The sequence below is a fragment of the Bombina bombina genome, chromosome 1 (assembly GCF_027579735.1).
Source record: "Bombina bombina isolate aBomBom1 chromosome 1, aBomBom1.pri, whole genome shotgun sequence".
In the NCBI taxonomy this organism is placed as follows: Eukaryota; Metazoa; Chordata; class Amphibia; order Anura; family Bombinatoridae; genus Bombina; species Bombina bombina.
Window position 1 is genome coordinate 1453272559 of NC_069499.1, and position 18223 is coordinate 1453290781.

The window sequence follows — 18223 nt, forward strand, 5'->3', positions numbered from 1 at the left end:
AGCCGTCTCTCTCCCCCCTCTCTTTAGCCGTCTCTCTCCCCCCTCTCTTGTGTGCTCTCTCCCCCCTCTCTTTTGCTGTCTCTCTCTCCCCTCTCTTTTGCTGTCTTTCTCCCCCCTCTCTTTTGCTGTCTCTCTCCCCCTCCTCTCTTTTGCTGTCTCTCTCCCCCTCTCTTTTGCTGTCTCTCTCCCCCCTCTCTTTTGCTGTCTCTCCCCCCTCTCTTTTGCTGTATCTCTCCCTCCTCTCTTTTGCTGTCTCTCTCCCCCCTCTCTTTTGCTGTCTCTCTCCCCCCTCTCTTTTGCTGTCTCTCTCCCCCCTCTCTTTTGCTGTCTCTCTCCCCCCTCTCTTTTGCTGTCTCTCTCCCCCCTCTCTTTTGCTGTCTCTCTCCCTCTGTCTCTTTTGCTGTATCTCTCCCTCTGTCTCTTTTGCTGTCTCTCTCCCCCCCTCTCTTTTGCTGTCTCTCCCCCCTCTCTTTTGCTGTCTCTCTCCCTCTGTCTCTTTTGCTGTCTCTCTCTATCCCACCTCTTCTGCTCTCTCTAGCCCCCCCCCTCTTTAGAGCTCTCTGTCCCTTAACAGTTCTCTTGCTGAACCTAAATTGGGCCGGCTCCTAAGCTTTACATTTGTGCTTTTCAAATAAAGATCACAAGAGAACGAAGAAAATTTGATAATAGGAGTAAACTAGAAAGCTGCTTAAAATGACACGCTCTATCTGAATCAAGAAAGAAAAAAATTGGTTTAGTATCCTTTTAACCCTTTAGTGACCAGACCATTTTTCAATAGGGCTATTTTTACATTTCTGCGGTGTTTGTCTTTAGCTGTAATTTTCGTCTTACTCATTTACTGTACCCACACATATTATATACCGTTTCTCTTGCCATTAAATGGTAAAGATACCATTATTTTCTTCATCGTATAATATAAAAGGCCAAGTGTGTTTGTCCAAAGCTGTCAGGCGCAGTAGAGACTGCGCAAGGACAAACACACCTGGCCTTCAACAAACGAACCTGTCCGCTGTGAGAACTGTAGGCATGATGGGGGCAGGGCCGACCGGGCGTGACGGGGGCGGACGTGGCTGGGGCCGGGCGGGAGCGGCCATGGCCGTAAGAGAAAGAGCAACAGAGAGGGGGAAGAGAGAAAAAGAGATGGGAGAGAGAGCAAAAGAGAAGGGAGAGAGAACAAAAGAGAAGGGAGAGAGAGCAAAAGATAGGGGAAGGAGAGCAAAAGAGGGGAGAGAGAGAGAGCAAAAGAGAGGCGAGAGAGAGCAAAAGAGAGAGGGAGAGAGCAAAAGAGAGGGGAGTGAGAGCAAAAGAGGGGGGGAGAGAGCAAAAGAGAGGGGGGAGAGAGAGCAAAAGAGAGGGGAGAGAGAGCAAAAGAGGAGGGAGAGAGAGAGTGCAAAAGAGGGGGGAGAGAGAGCAAAAGAGGGGGGAGAGAGAGAGTGCAAAAGAGAGGGGAGAGAAAGCAAAAGAGAGGGGGAGAGAAAGCAACAGAAGGGAGAGAGCAAAAGAGGGGGGAGAGAGAGAGTAAAAAAGGGGGGAGAGAGCAAAAGAGAGGGGGGAGAGCGCGCAAAATAGAGGGGGGGGGAGAGAGCAAAAGAGAGGGTGGAGAGAGCGCAAAAGAGAGGGGGAGAGAGAGAGAGCAAAAGAGAGGGGGGAGTTTATACCGTTTTTCTTGCCATTAAATGGTAAAGATACCATTATTTTCATCATCGTATAATATAAAAGGCCAAGTGTGTTTGTCCAAAGCTGCCATGCGCAGTAGAGACTGCGTGAGGACAAACACACCTGGCCTTCAACAAATGAACCTGTCTGCTGCGAGAACTGTAGGCATGATGGGGGTGGGGCAACCGGGTATGGCAGGGCTGGGCGTGACTGGGATGGGGGCGGGCGCGGCGGGGGCCGTCGGGAGCGGCCATGGCCGTGAGAGAGAGAGAGCAACAGAGAGAGGGGGGAAGAAAAAGAGGTGGGTGAAAGAGCAAAAGAGAGGAGAGAGAGAACAAAAGAGAGGGGAAGGAGAGCAAAAGAGGGGGGATAGAGAACAAAAGAGGAGAAAGAGAGGGGAGTGAGAGCAAAAGAGAGGGGAGTGAGAGCAAAAGAGAGGGGAGTGAGAGCAAAAGAGGGGGGAGTGAGAGCAAAAGAGGGGGGAGTGAGAGCAAAAGAGGGGGGAGTGAGAGCAAAAGAGGGGGGGAGAGAGAGCAAAAGAGGGGGGAGAGAGAGCAAAAGAGGGGGGAGAGAGAGCAAAAGAGGGAGAGAGAGCGCAAAAGAGGGGGGAGAGAGAGCGCAAAAGAGAGGGGGGGGAGGATGCAAAAGAGAGAGGGAGAGAAAGCAAGAGGGGAGAGAGAGTAAAAGAGGGGGGAGAGAGAGAGCAAAAGAGAGGGGAAGAGAAAGCAACAGGGGAGAGGGGGAGAGAGAGCAAAAGAGGGGGGAGAGAGAGCCGAGGGGGGAGAGAGAGCGCAAAAGAGAGGGGGGAGAGAGAGAACAAAAGAGAGGGGGAGAGAGAGCGCAAAAGAGAGGAATAGAGAGAAAAAAAGAGAGAGGGAGAGCAAAAGAGGGAGAGAGCAAGGGGTGGGACCTCTACTGCAAAAAATGGCCAGTGTAAACGGGCTTTAGGACTAGTATCTTATCATTTACTAATTATAAAATATGATGAAACAATTAAAAAAAACACACTTTTTCTAACTTGGACCCTCAAAATCTGTTACACATCTACAACCACCAAAAAACACACATGCTAAATAGTTTCTACATTTTGTCCTGAGTTTAGAAATACCTAATATTTACATGTTCTTTGCTTTTTCTGCAAGTTATAGGACAATAAGTACAAGTAGCACTTTGCTATTTCCAAACCATTTTTAAAAAAAAATTAGCGATAGTTATATTGGAACACTGATATCTGTCAGGAATCCCGGAATAACACTTAAAAAGTATATATTCTTTTTTTTAGTAGACAACCGGAAGTATTGATCTAGGCTCATTTTGGTATATTTCATGTCACCTTTTCACCGCCAAATTTGATCAAATAAAAAAAAATCTTTAACTTTTTCACTAACTTTGGGTTTCTCACTAAAATTATTTACAAACAGCTTGTGCAATTATGACACAAATGGTTGTAAATGCTTCTCTGAGATCCCTTTTGTTCAGAAATAGCAGACATATATGGCTTTGGCATTGCTTTTTGGTAATTAGAAGTCCGCTAAATGCTGCTGCGCACCACACTTGTATTATGCCCAGCAGTGAAGGGGTTAATTAGGTAGCTTGTAGGGTTAATTTTAGCTTTAGTGTAGAAATAAGCCTCCCACCTGACACATCCCACCCCCTGATCCCGTCCTGACCCCCCTCAAACAGCTCTTCCACCCCCCACCTCACAATTGTCACCGCCCTCTTAAGTCTGCCAGTACTAAAATAAATGGGGGGGGGGGGTTTTACATATTTTGTTTTTTTTATATATATAATGCAGTGCTGGATCTCCTCCTCAGCCCCAACCTCCCTGATCCCCCCAAACAGCTCTCTAACCCTCCCCCTCTACATATTTGCCACGATTATGGGTACTGGCAGCTGTCTGCCAGTACCCAGTCTGCTAAAAAAAAATAGGTGTTTTTTTTATTTCAAACTCAATTTATTTCCTATGACATGGAGAGCCCACAACGTCATTCCAATTACTAGTGGGATATTAATCTCCTGGCTAGCAGGAGGTGGCAAAGAGCACCCCAGCAAAGCTGTTAAGTGTAACTTCCCTTACCCATAATCCCTAGTCATTCTCTTTGCCTCTGTCAATGGAGGTTGTGCGAAGTTGGTGTCTGAAGATATTTATCATTTTATGGGTACTCTTCCCTGTAAGCAAGGATTGAGGTCTAGCTGTGTCCACGTCAATCTCTTTAGTAAGACTAGTGGTGGCTTTTAGCAGTTAGAAGACGGCGAGGTAGTCTTTGCTTAAACTTCTAACATTTTGCTACCCCTATTACAGAAAACCAGAGGGTTTTTTTCACTACAGGTCCCTGATAGATGTGGAAATCTATCACACCTAGAAGTGCTCCTGCCCTACTACAGAACAGGTAAGTGCCTTTTTACCTTCCAGGCGGGAGGACAGCACTTATAGATTAAGGTAAAGATCTCTAGTGGGGATTAGTGCCTATCCCTTTCAATAGACACATGTATGGGATTTTATGGGCAGTGGAGTCTATTTCTCCAACATAGGTGTGTCCGGTCCACGGCGTCATCCTTACTTGTGGGATATTCTCTTCCCCAACAGGAAATGGCAAAGAGCCCAGCAAAGCTGGTCACATGATCCCTCCTAGGCTCCGCCTACCCCAGTCATTCTCTTTGCCGTTGTACAGGCAACATCTCCACGGAGATGGCTTAGAGTTTTTTAGTGTTTAACTGTAGTTTTTCATTATTCAATCAAGAGTTTGTTATTTTCAAATAGTGCTGGTACGTACTATTTACTCAGAAACAGAAAAGAGATGAAGAATTCTGTTTGTATGAGGAAAATGATTTTAGCAACCGTAACTAAAATCCATGGCTGTTCCACACAGGACTGTTGAGAGCATTAACTTCAGTTGGGGGAACAGTTTGCAGTCCTTTGCTGCTTGAGGTATGACACATTCTAACAAGACGATGTAATGCTGGAAGCTGTCATTTTCCCTATGGGATCCGGTAAGCCATGTTTATTACGATTGTAAATAAGGGCTTCACAAGGGCTTATTTAGACTGTAGACATTTTTTGGGCTAAATCGATTGATATTAACACTTATTTAGCCTTGAGGAATCATTTATTCTGGGTATTTTGATATAATTATATCGGCAGGCACTGTTTTAGACACCTTATTCTTTAGGGGCTTTCCCAAAGCATAGGCAGAGTCTCATTTTCGCGCCGGTGTTGCGCACTTGTTTTTGAGAGGCATGGCATGCAGTCGCATGTGAGAGGAGCTCTGATACTGATAAAAGACTTCTGAAGGCATCATTTGGTATCGTATTCCCCTTGGGTTTGGTTGGGTCTCAGCAAAGCAGATACCAGGGACTGTAAAGGGGTTAAAGCTTAAAACGGCTCCGGTTCCGTTATTTTAAGGGTTAAAGCTTCCAAAATTGGTGTGCAATATTTTCAAGGCTTTAAGACACTGTGGTGAAAGTTTGGTGAATTTTGAACAATTCCTTCATGTTTTTTCGCAATTGCAGTAATAAAGTGTGTTCAGTTTAAAATTTAAAGTGACAGTAACGGTTTTATTTCAAAACGTTTTTTGTACTTTCTTATCAAGTTTATGCCTGTTTAACATGTCTGAACTACCAGATAGACTGTGTTCTGAATGTGGGGAAGCCAGAATTCCTATTCATTTAAATAAATGTGATTTATGTGATAATGACAATGATGCCCAAGATGATTCCTCAAGTGAGCGGAGTAAGCATGGTACTGCATCATTCCCTCCTTCGTCTACACGAGTCTTGCCCACTCAGGAGGCCCCTAGTACATCTAGCGCGCCAATACTCCTTACTATGCAACAATTAACGGCTGTAATGGATAATTCTGTCAAAAACATTTTAGCCAAAATGAACCCTTGTCAGCGTAAGCGTGGATGCTCTGTTTTAGTTACTGAAGAGCATGACGACGCTGATATTAATATCTCTGAAGGGCCCCTAACCCAATCTGAGGGAGCCAGGGAGGTTTTGTCTGAGGGAGAAATTACTGATTTAGGGAACATTTCTCAGCAGGCTGAATCTGATGTGATTACTTTTAAATTTAAATTGGAACATCTCCGCATTTTGCTTAAGGAGGTATTATCCACTCTGGATGATTGTGAAAATTTGGTCATCCCAGAGAAACTATGTAAAATGGACAAGTTCCTAGAGGTGCCGGGGCTCCCAGAAGCTTTTCCTATACCCAAGCGGGTGGCGGACATTGTTAATAAAGAATGGGAAAGGCCCGGTATTCCTTTCGTCCCTCCCCCCATATTTAAAAAATTGTTTCCTATGGTCGACCCCAGAAAGGACTTATGGCAGTCAGTCCCCAAGGTCGAGGGAGCGGTTTCTACTTTAAACAAACGCACCACTATTCCCATAGAGGATAGTTGTGCTTTCAAAGATCCTATGGATAAAAAATTAGAAGGTTTGCTTAAAAAGATGTTTGTTCAGCAGGGTTACCTTCTACAACCCATTTCATGCATTGTCCCTGTCACTACAGCCGCATATTTCTGGTTTGATGAACTGATTAAGGTGCTCGATAGTGACTCTCCTCCTTATGAGGAGATTATGGACAGAGTCAATGCTCTCAAATTGGCTAATTCTTTCACTCTAGACGCCTCTTTGCAATTGGCTAAGTTAGCGGCTAAGAATTCTGGGTTTGCTATTGTGGCGCGCAGAGCGCTTTGGTTGAAATCTTGGTCGGCTGATGCGTCTTCCAAGAACATGCTACTAAACATTCCTTTCAAGGGGAAAACGCTGTTTGGTCCTGACTTGAAAGAGATTATCTCTGATATCACTGGGGGTAAGGGCCATGCCCTTCCTCAGGATCGGCCTTTCAAGGCAAAAAATAGACCTAATTTTCGTCCCTTTCGTAAAAACGGACCAGCCCAAGGTGCTACGTCCTCTAAGCAAGAGGGTAATACTTCTCAGGCCAAGCCAGCTTGGAGACCAATGCAAGGCTGGAACAAGGGAAAGCAGGCAAAGAAACCTGCCACTGCTACCAAGACAGCATGAAATATCGGCCCCCGATCCGGGACCGGATCTGGTGGGGGGCAGACTCTCTCTCTTCGCTCAGGCTTGGGCAAGAGATGTTCTGGATCCTTGGGCGCTAGAAATAGTCTCCCAGGGTTATCTTCTGGAATTCAAGGGACTTCCCCCAAGGGGAAGGTTCCACAGGTCTCAGTTGTCTTCAGACCACATAAAAAGACAGGCGTTCTTACATTGTGTAGAAGACCTGTTAAAAATGGGAGTGATTCATCCTGTTCCATTGAGAGAACAAGGGATGGGGTTCTACTCCAATCTGTTCATAGTTCCCAAAAAAGAGGGAACGTTCAGACCAATCCTAGATCTCAAGATCTTAAACAAATTTCTCAAGGTCCCATCTTTCAAGATGGAAACCATTCGAACTATCCTTCCTTCCATCCAGGAAGGTCAATTCATGACCACGGTGGATTTAAAGGATGCGTATCTACATATTCCTATCCACAAGGAACATCATCGGTTCCTAAGGTTTGCATTCCTGGACAAACATTACCAGTTCGTGGCGCTTCCTTTCGGATTAGCCACTGCTCCAAGGATTTTCACAAAGGTACTAGGGTCCCTTCTAGCTGTGCTAAGACCAAGGGGCATTGCAGTTGTACCTTACCTGGACGACATTCTGATTCAAGCGTCGTCCCTCCCTCGAGCAAAGGCTCACACGGACATCGTCCTGGCCTTTCTCAGATCGCACGGCTGGAAAGTGAACGTGGAAAAGAGTTCTCTATCCCCGTCAACAAGGGTTCCCTTCTTGGGAACAATTATAGACTCCTCAGAAATGAGGATTTTTCTAACAGAGGCCAGAAAGACAAAGCTTCTGGACTCTTGTCGAATACTTCATTCCGTTCCTCTTCCTTCCGTAGCTCAGTGCATGGAAGTGATCGGGTTGATGGTAGCGACAATGGACATAGTTCCTTTTGCGCGCATTCATCTAAGACCATTACAACTGTGCATGCTCAGTCAGTGGAATGGGGACTATACAGACTTGTCTCCAAAGATACAAGTAAATCAGAGGACCAGAGACTCACTCCGTTGGTGGCTGTCCCTGGACAACCTGTCACGAGGGATGACATTCCACAGACCAGAGTGGGTCATTGTCACGACCGACGCCAGTCTGATGGGCTGGGGCGCGGTCTGGGGATCCCTGAAAGCTCAGGGTCTTTGGTCTCGGGAAGAATCTCTTCTACCGATAAATATTCTGGAACTGAGAGCGATATTCAATGCTCTCAAGGCTTGGCCTCAGCTAGCGAGGACCAAGTTCATACGGTTTCAATCAGACAACATGACGACTGTTGCGTACATCAACCATCAGGGGGGAACAAGGAGTTCCCTAGCGATGGAAGAAGTGACCAAGATTGTTCTATGGGCGGAGTCTCACTCCTGCCACCTGTCTGCTATCCACATCCCGGGAGTGGAAAATTGGGAAGCGGATTTTCTGAGTCGTCAGACATTGCATCCGGGGGAGTGGGAACTCCATCCGGAAATCTTTGCCCAAGTCACTCAACTTTGGGGCATTCCAGACATGGATCTGATGGCCTCTCGTCAGAACTTCAAAGTTCCTTGCTACGGGTCCAGATCCAGGGATCCCAAGGCGGCTCTAGTGGATGCACTAGTAGCACCTTGGACCTTCAAACTAGCTTATGTGTTCCCGCCGTTTCCTCTCATCCCCAGGCTGGTAGCCAGGATCAATCAGGAGAGGGCGTCGGTGATCTTGATAGCTCCTGCGTGGCCACGCAGGACTTGGTATGCAGATCTGGTGAATATGTCATCGGCTCCACCTTGGAAGCTACCTTTGAGACGAGACCTTCTTGTTCAGGGTCCGTTCGAACATCCGAATCTGGTTTCACTCCAGCTGACTGCTTGGAGATTGAACGCTTGATTTTATCGAAGCGAGGTTTCTCAGATTCTGTTATCGATACTCTTGTTCAGGCCAGAAAGCCTGTAACTAGAAAGATTTACCACAAAATTTGGAAAAAATATATCTGTTGGTGTGAATCTAAAGGATTCCCTTGGGACAAGGTTAAGATTCCTAGGATTCTATCCTTCCTTCAAGAAGGATTGGGAAAAGGATTATCGGCAAGTTCCCTGAAGGGACAGATTTCTGCCTTGTCGGTGTTACTTCACAAAAAACTGGCAGCTGTGCCAGATGTTCAAGCCTTTGTTCAGGCTCTGGTTAGAATCAAGCCTGTTTACAAACCTTTGACTCCTCCTTGGAGTCTCAATCTAGTTCTTTCAGTTCTTCAGGGGGTTCCGTTTGAACCCTTACATTCCGTTGATATTAAGTTATTATCTTGGAAAGTTTTGTTTTTAGTTGCAATTTCTTCTGCTAGAAGAGTTTCAGAATTATCTGCTCTGCAGTGTTCTCCTCCTTATCTGGTGTTCCATGCAGATAAGGTGGTTTTACGTACTAAACCTGGTTTTCTTCCAAAAGTTGTTTCTAACAAAAACATTAACCAGGAGATTATCGTACCTTCTCTGTGTCCGAAACCAGTTTCAAAGAAGGAACGCTTGTTGCACAATTTGGATGTTGTTCGCGCTCTAAAATTCTATTTAGATGCTACAAAGGATTTTAGACAAACATCTTCCCTGTTTGTTGTTTATTCAGGTAAAAGGAGAGGTCAAAAAGCAACTTCTACCTCTCTCTCTTTTTGGATTAAAAGCATCATCAGATTGGCTTACGAGACTGCCGGACGGCAGCCTCCCGAAAGAATCACGGCTCATTCCACTAGGGCTGTGGCTTCCACATGGGCCTTCAAGAACGAGGCTTCTGTTGATCAGATATGTAGGGCAGCGACTTGGTCTTCACTGCACACTTTTACCAAATTTTACAAGTTTGATACTTTTGCTTCTTCTGAGGCTATTTTTGGGAGAAAGGTTTTGCAAGCCGTGGTGCCTTCCATTTAGGTGACCTGATTTGCTCCCTCCCTTCATCCGTGTCCTAAAGCTTTGGTATTGGTTCCCACAAGTAAGGATGACGCCGTGGACCGGACACACCTATGTTGGAGAAAACAGAATTTATGTTTACCTGATAAATTTCTTTCTCCAACGGTGTGTCCGGTCCACGGCCCGCCCTGGTTTTTTAATCAGGTCTGATAATTTATTTTCTTTAACTACAGTCACCACGGTACCATATGGTTTCTCCTATGCTATTATTCCTCCTTAACGTCGGTCGAATGACTGGGGTAGGCGGAGCCTAGGAGGGATCATGTGACCAGCTTTGCTGGGCTCTTTGCCATTTCCTGTTGGGGAAGAGAATATCCCACAAGTAAGGATGACGCCGTGGACCGGACACACCGTTGGAGAAAGAAATTTATCAGGTAAACATAAATTCTGTTTTTTCACAAAACGCCAAGCTTCCAATGTTCATGTCAGGGTCAAGAGATCCTCAGGCCGCTCTGATAGATGCTCGGGTGGTTCCTTTGACTTTGGTCTAGCATTCCTTTTTCCCCCGTTTGCTCTCTTTCCTCGAGTCATTGCTGGTATTAAACAGGAGAGAGCGTCAGTGATTCTTATAGCTCCTGTCTGGACTCGCAGGAACTGGTTCGCAGATCTGGTGAAGTTGTCATCTCTTCCACCTTGGAGGTTATCCTTTCCTCCATCCAGATCTAGATTGTCTGAAGCTGACTGCTTGGATATTGCACGCCTAGTCCTGTCTAGACATGGTTTTTCTGAGGCGGTCTTTGATACTATGCTTCAGGTCAGCAAGCCAGTTATTCGCAGGGTTTACCATAGGGTATGGCGTTAATACCTTATTGGTGTGAATCTAAGGGTTTCTCCTGGAGCCGGGTGAGGATTCCCCAAATTTGCTTTTCCTCAGGATGGCCTGGTGAAAGGTTGGTCAGTCAGTACTCTGAAGTGTCAGATTTCTGCTCTGTCTATTCTTTTGCACAAACGTCTGGCAGATTTACCAGATGTTCCAGTTTTTGTTCAGGCCCTGGTCAGACTCAGGCCTGTGTTTAATCCTGTTGCTCCTCCTTGGAGCTTTCATCTGGTTCTTAAAGTTTTGCAGCAGGCTCCGCTTGAGCCAACGCATGTTGTTGCTATAAGAGTGTTATCTTGGAAGGTTTTTGTTTCTCCTTGCTTTTTCTTCCGCTCGCAGAGTTCTGAGCTTTCAGCTCAGAAGTGTGATTTCCCGTTCCTTATCTGTCATGCAGATAAGGCGCTCCTTTGTGCTAATTTGGGGTTTCTCCCTAAGGTAGTGTTAGATCGAAACATTAATCAGGAAATTGTTGTTCCTTCTTTTCGTCCTAATCCTTTTTCTCATAAGGAAAGTCTTTTACATAACTTGGATGTTGTGCGGGCTCTAAAGTTTACTTTCAAGCTATTTTCGGCTTTCTTATGCCCTGTTTGTTGTTTTCTCTGGAAAGCGTAAGAGTCAGAAGGCCACTACTACTTCTCTGTCCCTCTGGTTGAGAAGTTTGATTCGTTTGGCTTGTGAGACTGCTGGACAGCAGCCTCCTGAGAGAATTACCGCTCATTCCACTATGTCTGTCTCCTCATTTTGAGTTTTCAAGAATTAAGTTTCTGTGGAACAGATTTGCAAGGCAGCAACATGGTCCTCTTGCATACTTTTTCCAAGTTCGTGGACTCTTCATGTCATAGATATGCGCTTCTCAGCATGCTGAAGCCCGGTTCCTCTCAGAGTGCAGTGAATGACAGAGGGATGTGAAGGGAGTATTACCTATTGAATGCAATGGTCATCCTAATGGGGATCTATTTCATAGGCTCTCTGTTATAGGTCGTAGAGATTCATCTCCTACCTCCCTTTTCAGATCGACGATAGACTCTTATATACCATTACCTCTACTGATTCTCGTTTCAGTACTGGTTTGGCTATCTACTTTATGTAGATGAGTGTCTTTTGGTAAGTATGTTTTCTTTTATTTATGACACTCTCAGCTATGGTTTGGCACTTTATATGTAAAGTTCTAAATATATGATTCAGGTTAATCAGTATATTTCCTTCTTACAGACTGTCAGTTTCATTTTGGGAAATGCATATGAAAAAATTATTTCTTACCTGAAAATTTTTCAAATTGACTTTCTTTTCTAAATTGCGGGCTGTTAGGCTCGCGGGAGCGCAAAATGCTATAATTTATTGCGTAATTTTTGGCGCGAGAATTACGTTTGTTGACGTAATTATGTAATTTCCAGCGTCTTAGTTGGCGCCGAGAGTTTTCACGTAGTTGCGTCATCTATGACGCTCGTGTTTGTTGCAGACGTTTTTGGCACAAAAAAATATTTTGTCAGTTGTGGGCGTCATACTTGGCGCCAGATTTTTGACATTATTTAAGTCATTATTTCTTTTTGCTTCTGGTTTCCAGAGGCTTATTCTGTTTGCATTTTTTCCCATTCCTGAAACTGTCATATAAGGAAATTGATAATTTTGCTTTATATGTTGTTTTTTCTATTACATATTGCAAGATGTCTCAATCTGACCCTGTCTCAGAATCTACTTCTGGAATGCTGCTGCCTGATGTCGGTTCTACCAAAGCTAAGTGCATTTGTTGTAAACTTGTGGTAACTGTTCCTCCGGCTGTAGTTTGTGTTAGTTGTCATGATAAACTTTTAAAAGCAGACAATATTTCCATTAGTAGTAATCCATTACCTATTGTTGTTCCTTCAACATCTAATGTTCAGGATATTCCTGTTAATGTGAGAGAATTTGTTTCGAATTCTGTTTAAATTCGGTTTTTAAACCTCATGTAGTTATTCCAGAGGTTTTTCCAGTTCCTGATGCTATTTCAGATGTAATTTCTAGGGAATGGAATAGTCTGGGTACTTCATTTACTCCTTCTTCAAGGTTTAAGAGACTGTACCCTTTGCCGGCTGATAGATTGGAGTTTTGGGAAAAGATCCCCAAAGTTGATGGGGCTATCTCTACTCTTGCAAAGCGTACTACTATTCCTACGGCAGATAGTACTTCTTTTAAAGATCCTTTAGATAGGAAGCTTGAATCTTATCTAAGGAAGGCTTATTTATGTTCAGGTCATCTTCTTAGGCCTGCTATTTCTTTGGCTGATGTTGCTGCGGCTTCAACTTTTTGGTTGGAAACTTTAGCGCAACAAGTACCAGATCCTAATGTGTATAGCATTGTTAAGCTAATTCAACATGCTAATAATTTCATTTGTGATGCCATTTTTGATATCATTAGAATTGATATCAGGTATATGTCTTTAGTTATTTTAGCTACAAGAGCTTTATGGCTTAAATCTTGGAATGCGGATATGACTTCTAAGTCAACGTTGCTATCTCTTTCTTTCCAAGGTAATACATTATTTGGTTCTCAGTTGGATTCTATTATTTCAACTGTCACTGGGGGGAAGGGAGCCTTTTTGCCTCAGGATAAAAAATCTAAGGGTAAATTTAGGGCTGCTAACCGTTTTCGTTCCTTTCGTCAGAATAAGGAACAGAAACCTGACCCTTCCCCTAAAGGAACGGTTTCCAATTGGAAGCCTTCTCCAGTCTGGAATAAATCCAAGCCTTTTAGAAAATCAAAATCAGCCCCCAAGTCCTCATGAAGGTGCAGCCCTCATTCCAGCGCAACTGGTAGGGGGCAGACTAAGATTTTTCAAAGATGTTTAGATCAATTCAATCCAAAATCATTGGTTCCAGAACATTGTTTCTCAAGGGTACAGAATAGGTTTCAAGGTAAGACCGCCTGTGAGAAGTTTCTTTCTCTCACGCATTCCAGTAAACCCAGTAAAGGCTCAGGCTTTCCTGAAGTGTGTTTCAGACCTGGAGTTTTCTGGGGTAATTGTGCCAGTTCCATATCCGGAACGGGGTCTGGGGTTTTATTCAAATCTGTTCATTGTTCCAAAGAAAGAGAATTCTTTCACACCAGTTCTGGATCTAAAAATTTTGAATCATTATGTAAGAATACCAACATTCAAAATGGTGACTATAAGGACTATTCTGCCTTTTGTTCAGCAAGGGCATTATATGACCACAATAGACTTACAGGATGCATATCTTCATATTCCGATTCATCCATATCACTATCAGTTCCTGAGATTCTCTTTTCTAGACAAGCATTACCAATTTGTTGCTCTTCCTTTAAGCCTAGCAACAGCTCCAAGGATCTTTTCAAAGGTTCTCGGTGCCCTACTCTCTGTAATCAGAGAGCGGGGTATTGTGGTGTTTCCTTATTTGGACGATATCTTGGTACTTGCTCAGTCTTTACATTCTGCAGAATCTCACAAGAATCAACTAGTGTTGTTTCTTCAAAGACATGGTTGGAGGATCAATTTACCAAAAAGTTCATTGATTCCTCAGACAAGGGTAACCTTTTTAGGATTCCAAATAGATTCAGTATCCATGACTTTGTCTCTAACAGACAAAAGACGTCTGAAATTGGTTTCAGCTTGTTGGAACCTTCAGTCTCAGTCATTCCCTTCAGTAGCTATGTGCATGGAGGTTTTAGGTCTCATGACTGCAGCATCGGACGCGATCCCGTTTGCTCGTTTTCACATGAGACCTCTTCAGCTTTGTATGCTGCGCCAATGGTGCAGGGATTATACAAAGATATCACAATTAATATCCTTAAATCCCAATATTCGACTATATCTGACTTGGTGGTTAGATCACCATTGTTTGGTTCAGGGGGCCTCTTTTGTTCGTCCAACCTCGACTGTGATTACAACAAATGCAAGTCTTTCAGGTTGGGGAGCTGTCTGGGGATCTCTGACAGTGCAGGGGGTTTGGAAATCTCAAGAGGCGAGATTACCAATCAATATTTTGGAATTTTGAAGAGAGAACCGTTTATTTGTTTTCAGACAGACAATGTCACAACCGTGACTCACAGTCCTCAAGCTATGAAAGAAGTATCTCTGATACTTGCATGGGCGGAATCCAGCTCCTGTCTAATCTCTGTGGTCCATATCCCAGGTATAGACAATTGGGAAGCGGATTATCTCAGTCGTCAGACTTTACATCCGGGAGAATGGTCTCTTCACCCAGATGTGTTTCTTCAGATTGTTCAGATGTGGGAGCTTCCAGAAATAGATCTGATGGCTTCTCATCTAAACAAGAAACTTCCCAGGTATCTGTCCAGGGATCCTCAGGTGGAAGCAGTGGATGCGTTGTCACTTCCTTGGAATTATCAACCTGCTTATATCTTTCCGCCTCTAGTTCTTCTTCCAAGAGTGATTTCCAAAATCATAATGGAGCGTTCATTTGTACTGCTGGTGGCTCCAGCATGGCTACACAGGTTTTGGTATGCGGATATTGTTCGGATGTCCAGTTGCCAACCTTGGCCACTTACGTTAAGGCCAGACCTTCTATCTCAAGGTCCATTTTTCCATCAGGATCTCAAATCATTAAATTTGAAGGTATGGAGATTGAACGCCTAGCGCTTAGTCATAGAGGTTTCTCTGACTCAGTGATTAATACTATGTTGCAGGCTCGCAAATCTCTGTCTAGAAAGATTTATTACCAAGTTTGGTTGACTTACATTTCGTGGTGTTCTCATAAATTCTCTTGGCATTCTTTTAGAATTCCTAGAATTTTACAGTTTCTTCAGGATGGTTTGTCTGCAAGTTCCTTGAAAGGACAAATCTCTGCTCTTTCTGTTCTGTTTCACAGAAAAATTGCTAATCTTCCTGATATTTATTGTTTTGTACATGCTTTGGTTCGTATCAAGCCTGTCATTAAGCCAATTTCTCCACCTTGAAGTCTTAATTTGGTTTTGAGGGCTTTACAGGCTCCTCCATTTGAGCCTATGCATTCTCTGGACATTAAATTACTTTCTTGGAAAGTATTGTTCCTTTTGGCCATCTCTCTTTTCTGCTAGAAGAGTTTCTGAATTATCTTTCTTTTGAGTCTCCCTTTCTGATTTTTCATCAGGATAAGGCGGTTTTGCAGACTTTATTTAAATTTTTACCTAAAGTTGTGAATTCCAACAACATTAGTAGAGAAATTGTTGTCCCTTTGTTGTGTCCTAATCCTAAGAATTCTTTGGAAAGATCTTTACATTATTTGGATGTGGTAAGAGCTTTAAAATACTATGTTGAATCTACTAAAGATTTCAGAAAGACTTCAAGTCTATTTGTTATCTTTTCTGGTTCTAGGAAAGGTCAGAAGGCTTCTGCCATTTCTTTGGCGTCTTGGTTAAAGCTTTTCATTCATCATGCTTATTTGGAGTCGGGTAAATCCCCGCCTCAGAGGATTACAGCTCATTCTACTAGGTCAGTTTCCACTTCCTGGGCTTTTAAGAATTAAGCTTCTGTTGATCAGATTTGGAAAGCAGCAACTTGGTCTTCTTTGCATACTTTTACTAAATTCTACCATTTTGATGTTTTCTCTTCTTCAGAAGCAGTTTTTGGTAGAAAAGTTCTTCAGGCAGCTGTTTCAGTTTGATTCTTCTGCTCTTCAGTTTTTTTCATTATAAAGATTAAAACTTTTGATTTGGGTTGTGGATTCTTTTTTCAGCGGAATTGGCTGTCTTTATTTTTATCCCTCCCCCTCTAGTGACTCTTGCGTGGAGTTCCACATCTTGGGTATTTGCTATCCCATATGTCACTAGCTCATGGACTCTTGCCAATTACATGAAAGAAAACATAATTTATGTAAGAATTTACCTGATAAATTAATTTCTTTCATATTGGCAAGAGTCCATGAGGTCCACCCTTTTTGTGGTGGTTATGATTTGTTTGTATAAAGCACAATTATTCCAATTCCTTGTTGATGCTTTCGCTCCTTCTTATCACCCCACTTCTTGGCTATTCGTTAAACTGAATTGTGGGTTTGGTGGGGGGTGTATTTATAGGCATTTGAGGTTTGGGAAACTTTGCCCCTCCTGGTAGGAATGTATATCCCATACGTCACTAGCTCATGGACTCTTGCCAATATGAAATTAATTTATCAGGTAAATTCTTACATAAATTATGTTTTTCTTAAAAACAGGGGATGGGAAAAAAGGAATCCCCAGCTTCTCCCATTCTTGAGCTATAATATGACATACGATCTAGAACTGGAAATACCTCTACAGATGAAGGTATGACATCAAACACTCTGTTAAGTTTATTAGACTTCTTAGGAGCCTCAGCGACAGTAGAGTCGCAGTCCTCCAAGGTAACTAGGACCTCCTTCAAAAGTAACCAGATGTGCTCCAGCTTAAATCTACAATTAACCTCCTCTGGATCTGCTGTACTAGCCACCGCAGTCTCAGAGTCAGAGATCACTCCCTCAGAAGCCACTGAGGAATGATCCTCCTCAGATAACTGAGAGAGGCTGACTAACGCAGACTTAGTGGAGTCAGAACTCTTTGTATGAGATATGTTCTTAGATTTCCTCTTTCTCTTACCAGCAATAGGGAAGGTTGATAAGGCTGCAGAAACCACAGAAGTTGTTTCACGCAGCAAAACCTCCTGGTAAATAAACACCCCCAGGAGCTTGTTGAGAGGAACCGCAGGGCACACTGCATGTGAAACTGCTAAAGCTTGGGACGTTTGAGGAGAAAGTTGAGGCATGGAACTGACAACATTATCCTGAGAGACATATGGCTCAGAAGGGGTATCTTTGTCCCTAGACAATAACGTTTTATTTAAAGGGACACTGAACCCAAAAAATTTTCTTTCATGATTCAGATAGAGCATGCAATTTTAAGCAACTTTCTAATTTACTCCTATTATCAAATTTTCTTTGTTCTCTTGCTATCTTTATTTTAAAAGCAGGAATGTAAATCTTAGCAGCCAGCCCATTTTAGGTTCAGCACCAGGGATAGTGCTTGCTTATTGGAGGCTTACATTTACCCACCAATAAGAAAGCATAACCCAGGTTCTCAACCAAAAGTGGGCCGGCTCCTATGCATCACATTACTGTTTTTTAAATAAAGATAGCAAGAGAACAAAGAAAAATTGATAATAGGAGTAAATTAGAAAGTTGTTTAAAATTGAATGCTCTATCTGAATCATGAAAGAAAAAAATTGGGTTTAGTGTCCCTTTAACCCCTTAATGACCGGACCATTTTTCAATTTTCTTACCCTTAATGACAATGGCTATTTTTACATTTCTGCAGTGTTTGCGTTTAGCTGTAATTTTCCTCTTACTCGTTTACTGTACCCACACATATTATATACCGTTTTTCTCGTCATTAAATGGACTTTCTAAAGATACCATTATTTTCATCATATCTTATAATTTACTAAAAAAAAAATGATAAAATATGAGGAAAAAATGGAAAAAAACACACTTTTTCTAACTTTGACCCCCAAAATCTGTTACACATCTACAATCACCAAAAAACACCCATGCTAAATAGTTTCCAAATTTTGTCCTGAGTTTAGAAATACCCAATGTTTACATGTTCTTTGCTTTTTTTGCAATTTATAGGGCAATAAATACAAGTAGCACTTTGCTATTTCCAAACCACTTTTTTTCAAAATTAGCGCTAGTTACATTAGAACACTGATATCTGTCAGGAATCCCTGAATATCCCTTGATATGTATATATTTTTTTTTAGAAGACATCCCAAAGTATTGATCTAGGCCCATTTTGGTATATTTCATGCCACCATTTCAC